This window comes from Nomascus leucogenys, chromosome 3 (genome assembly GCF_006542625.1).
Source record: "Nomascus leucogenys isolate Asia chromosome 3, Asia_NLE_v1, whole genome shotgun sequence".
NCBI lineage: Eukaryota > Metazoa > Chordata > Mammalia > Primates > Hylobatidae > Nomascus > Nomascus leucogenys.
Genome location: NC_044383.1, coordinates 125,513,871 through 125,519,603, shown reverse-complemented (window position 1 = coordinate 125,519,603; position 5,733 = coordinate 125,513,871).

Below are 5,733 nucleotides of genomic sequence, written 5' to 3'. Positions count from 1 at the left end.
AGACAATGTATATGAAAGCCAGTGGCATTCTCTAAGGCTCCTACAGTCATTCAGCAAGTGTAGTCTCTCCTTTCTTCCTTCTTTTACTTCCCCCAATGGTACACTGTTTTTCTGTTTCTGAGTCATTAGACACAGTGCTGTGTTAAGTAAAGAATGCAGTGTAGTTGATGCCAGCCAAAAGCCATCACTAAAGACCTCTTTTTTTACAGCTTACATTTTATGTTTTAGGGAGGGAAGGGAAGGATTCTTAGCCAATTGAATTAATTAATAATTAACTTTCCTTTCCTTTTTTTTTTTTTTTTTTTTTTTTGAGACAGGATCTCACTCTGTTGCCTAGGCTGGAGTGCATGGAGTACAGTGGTGCAATCATGGCTCACTGCAGCCTCTACCTCCTGGGCTCAGGCAATTTTCCTGCCTCAGCCTCCCTACTAGCTGGGACTATATATGCACACACTACCACACCCCGCTAATTTTTCTGTTTTCTTTTTTTTTTTTTTTTTTTTGAGACGGAGTCTCGCTCTGTCACCCAGGCTGGAGTGCAGTGGCACAATCTCGGCTCACTGCAAGCTCCGCCTCCCGGGTTCACGCCATTTTCCTGCCTTAGCCTCCCAAGTAGCTGGGACTACAGGAGCCTGCCACCATGCCCGGCTAATTTTTTGTATTTTTAGTAGAGACGGGGTGTCACCGTGGGAGCCAGGATGGTCTCGATCTCCTGACCTCGTGATCCGCCCACCTCAGCCTCCCAAAGTGTTGGGATTACAGGCGTGAACCACCACGCCCGGCCCAAAGTCTTGTTCTTTTATGGGTTGTGTGTGTGTGTGTGTGTGTGTGTGTGTGTGCGTGTGTGCATGGTTTGTTTATTTGTTTTTAGAGACAGGGTCTCACTCTGTTGCCCAGACTGGAGTGCAGTGTCACTATCATACCTCACTGCAGCCTTGAACTCCTGGGCTCAAGCAAAGTCTTGCTCTTTAATTCCACTTAACATGGATTCCATGCTGACCATCTGCCTTTGGTTAACGCCTCTTTCTTCAGACACCTCACTGGACTTCAGCTTTCGTAGCTAACATTCTGATCATTGATTGCTGCCTTGCACCTTTTTGAAAGCAGTTTCATTGTTCTGTTGTCACCGGAGTGCCTCCCCAAGCTCGCAGCCTAGCCATTGATTAGAAATAGGGCCTCCTGTTGTCCCAGCCATACCTGTATTGACAGACTCTGGAGCTATTTCTCTAGATAGCTAATCTCAGGGGCATGGTCCATTCTAGTTTCACTCACTTTCAGAGGGTGGACCATAGGTCTATTCACACCTCAAAATTCCAGTGATGCTGACCTCACTTGTACATTCCAGAAATTAAAAGAGCCTTGTAATAAACAGAGGATACTGGAAAGAAGGGTGATCAAACAGTCTCTCTGGCACTGATAAAGGGACACAGTTGGGTTAAGAGAAATGCCTGGTTAATTGGTCAGTATGATCCATATTTTTTTTTTTTTTTTGAGACGGAGTCTTGCTCAGTCGCCCAGGCTGGAGTGCAGTGGTGCAATCTCAGCTCACTGCAACCTCTGCCTCCCGGGTTCACTCCATTCTCCTGCCTCAGCCTCCCGAGTAGCCAGGACTACAGATGCCTGCCATGACGCCTGGCTAATTTTTTTTTTGTATTTTTAGTAGAGATGGGGTTTCACCATGTTAGCCAGGATGGTTTCGATCTCCTGACCTCATGATCCACCCTCCTCGGCCTCCCAAAGTGCTGGGATTACAGGAGTGAGCCACCGCGCCCGGCCCAGTATGATCCATATTAGGCACTTTCCTTTTTCAGACTCTATTTGCTCACTGAGCAGTCTTTACCTAAGTCAGAATTGTAATGGTGCTTCCAGATGTTTCAAACTCCTAGTTGTGGACCCGGATTCACACCTTCGATAGCATCACTTTTGCTCCCAGTATTCTTCAAACCAATGCTTCTGCCTATGATAAACAGTTTTCATGAAATAATCTGAAAGCAAAACATCAAGATTTTTGCAATGAACAGGGTCTGTGTGTCGGGCTGAGCAAGGGGCACTGACCTTTCATGTGTCCTCAGAGCACCCTGCTAGCCACCAGCTTGACCTGCACATATCGCATTGAGTTCTGATATGAAGTTGGCTTTCCAGAGATTCCAGAAAGCTAAGAACAACTGATCATTTTTCTAACCACCAGCCCATCTCTCATGACTGCTGTCTTTGGTCTGTACTTTGAGCGAAGTCTCTGGCTACACATAGGTTTTCTGTGGTGGCAGCTGGTGCACAGTTGATCCCTTCAGGATTGTCAGCAGGACATAAACAACAGGGCCTGAACTTCATGTGACAGTTGATATAATCTTCTGCAACTCTTTCAAGTTTTGCTCTTTATCGTCTCTGTGCCCTTGGGCAAATCACTTTACCTCCTTTAGCCTAAATTTCTATCATCTCTAAATAAAGTGGATTGAATAAGATGGTTTGTATGGGCCTTGCCATCTGCAACTGACTACAATTCCATGATTCTTATAAATCTACTACAAAAACTCCATCAACCGCATTCAAGGTATGGCTAGAATCAGGCACATTTTTGCATGTGCTTGTGAAATCTTTTCTACAACTTTATAGTCACACTTTGTGCACCAATTACTAGATAAACTCCTCTAAGACTTTTGATGGTGGTTGTAACTTGATGTTTACAGAAAACTTTCTAGCTGTGGCTGCTTAGGCCTTTTGACTTGAAGGAGGATAGCTACATCAGATAGGTTGAATGACTACCATTAAGATTCAGTTCTACATTATTGATGGTAAAGAAGGAATCCAGGCTGGGCACGATGGTTCACGTCTGTAATCCCAGGACTTTGGGAGGCTGAGCGGGAGGATCACCTGAGGTCAGGAGTTCGAGACCAGCCTGGCCAACATGTTGAAACCCCGTCTCTACTTAAAAATACAAAAAAAATTAGCCTGGCATGGTGACGTCCACCTATAATCCCAGCTACCCGGGAGGCTGAGGCAGGAGAATCGTTGGAACCCAGGAGGTGGAGGCTGCAGTGAGCCAAGATTGCACCACTGCACTCCAGCCTGGGCAACAGAGCGAGACTCCATCTCAAAAAAAAAAAAAAAAGAAGGAATCCAGGGTGAGCTCAGTGGCTCACACCTGTAATCCCAACACTTTGGGAGGCTGAGGCGGGAGGATCACTTGAGCCCAGGAGTTTAATACCAGCCTGGGCAACACAGTGAGACCCTGTTTCTGAGAAAAAATTAAAAAATTATGCCGAGCATGGTGGCTCACACCTGTAATCCCAGCACTTTGGGAGGCTGAGGTGGGCAGATCACGAGGTCAGGAGATCGAGACCATCCTGGCTAACACGGTGAAACCCTGTCTCTACTAAAAATACAAAAAATTAGCCAGGTGTGGTGGTGGATGCCTGTAGTCCCAGCTACTCGGGAGGCTGAGGCAGGAGAATGGCATGAACCCGGGAGGCAGAGCTTGCAGTGAGCCAAGATCGTGCCACTGCACTCCAGCCTGGGCAACAGAGCGATACTCCATCTCAAAATAAAATAAAATAAAATAAAATAAAATAAAATAAAATAAATAAAATAAAATAAAATAAAATAATTAACTGAGTGTGGTGGCATGCGCCTGTTGTCTCAGCTACTTGGGGGGCTGAGGTGGAAGGATTGCTTGAGCCTGACAGGTTGAGGCTGCAGTGAGAGATGATCATGCCACTGCATTTCAGCCTGAGCAACAGAGTGAGACTCTGTCTCAAAAAAAAAAAAAAAGAAGAGATTCAACAGAGAATGACCAATGGTGATAATCAGAGAATTACAGATCAAGGCACAGACTTGAACCTCAGTGAACTTCTGTACTATCTAAGTAATATACATAGTGACTGCAAGAGTCCCTGTCCACAAAAACAAAACCGAAAAACACATACTTTTTTTTTTCAGCCACTGCGCCCAGCCAAAAACACAAAACTTTTAAAAAGTTTTGTAAAGCTATTCAATCCAGTTTGTTGTTTACCAAATGAATATATACCATAACATAATTTCTGCCTTCTATTTAATTTTAAGACTATATTTAAAGAGATAAAATGTTTTCCAACCTATTATTGGACCTATATTTATCTCCTGAGAATAATTTTACTTATGAAAATGTGTTATCCCTGAATTAATGTCCTTCTATCATCCAAGTGTAGTGACAAGAGAATGGGTTTGGGGGTCAACATATGTTAGGTGTTAGGGCACAAGGAAAAATAAGTTACACTCCCACCTGGAGGAGCTTGTAGGGGGTGGCAGCTGGGGTGGGGTGGGGGGAGGGTGACATGTAGGAAAACTGTTCTTTGTTAGAGCAAGTTGGAAGAGTTATTATACTCCCTGGGTTCTGATCTTGCACCTTTTATCTAATCTCCTGAGATCTCTGGTAGCAGAGTTCATCTAGCCTCATGAACTCTGAACCTTTCTCTCTGTCTGCATTAGTTTATTCTGCCTTCTTTTCATGGAATTCTCCCTGGTAAGCAACAAAGACCATGAGAAGGATGACTTGTTGGTGTCATGATGCTCTGGAATTTATATCTAAATTAATATTTTTTATTTTTTATTTATTTTTTTTTGAGACAGAGTCTCGCTGTCGCCCAGGCTGGAGTGCAATGGCGCGATCTCGGCTCACTGCAGGCTCCATCCCCGGGGGTTCACGCCATTCTCCTGCCTCAGCCTCCAGAGTAGCTGGGACTACAGGCGCCCGCCACCTCGCCCGGCTAATTTTTTGTATTTTTAGTACAGACGGGGTTTCACTGTGTTAGCCAGGATGGTCTCGATCTCCTGACCTCGTGATCTGCCCGCCTCAGCCTCCCAAAGTGCTGGGATTACAGGCGTGAGCCACCACGTCCGGCTATTTTTTATTTTTATTTTTTTGAGACGGAGTCTCACTCTGTTGCCCAGGCTGGAGTGCAGTGGCACAATCTCAGCTTACTGCAACCTCTGCCTCCCAGGTTCAAGTGATTCTCCTGCCTCAGCCTCCCGAGTAGCTGGGACTACAGGCACATGTCACCACACCCAGCTAATTTTTTGTATTTTTAGTAGAGACGGGGTTTCACCGTGTTAGCCAGGATGGTCTCGATCTCCTGACCTCATGATCTGCCCACCTTGACCTCCCAAAGTGCTGGGATTACAGGCATGAGCCATCGTGCCTGGCTAAATTAATATTTCAAAAGAAGCATCCTTAAGCTCCACTATGGCACCAGGTAATCTGAAAATCCATGACCATGGTGGGATCAGAGGGAACTACATGTGGGTTCATCTTTTGCTGCATCTGCTTCTATAATATCCTCTTTAATGCGTGAGTAGTCCCTACCTCCAGGTGGAGAACTGATTCTTTCTCTGAATTCTCCTTCTCCTGATGATGCATTATGACGGATCCACAAAGCCAATTGAAAATACAGGAAATGTTGGCCTCAAGAAGAGCTTAAATTACTGGAGAGCAGTTAAAACATTGAAAAGGTGGTGAAGGAAAGAAAGACTGAAAAAAAATCTTAATTCTAAACAACTAATTTTATAAATAATCTTTCTAAATTATTTAGTATAGTTTAGCATGTATGGAGAACACTTTGAGGGTTGACACAGTAGCAAACTAGAAGATTAGAAAATGTTTTCAATTTTTTTTTTTTTAAAGGAGATTTACGGGCCGGGCACAGTGGCTCACAGTTGTAATCCCAGCACTTTGGGAGGCCAAGGTGGGTGGATCACCTG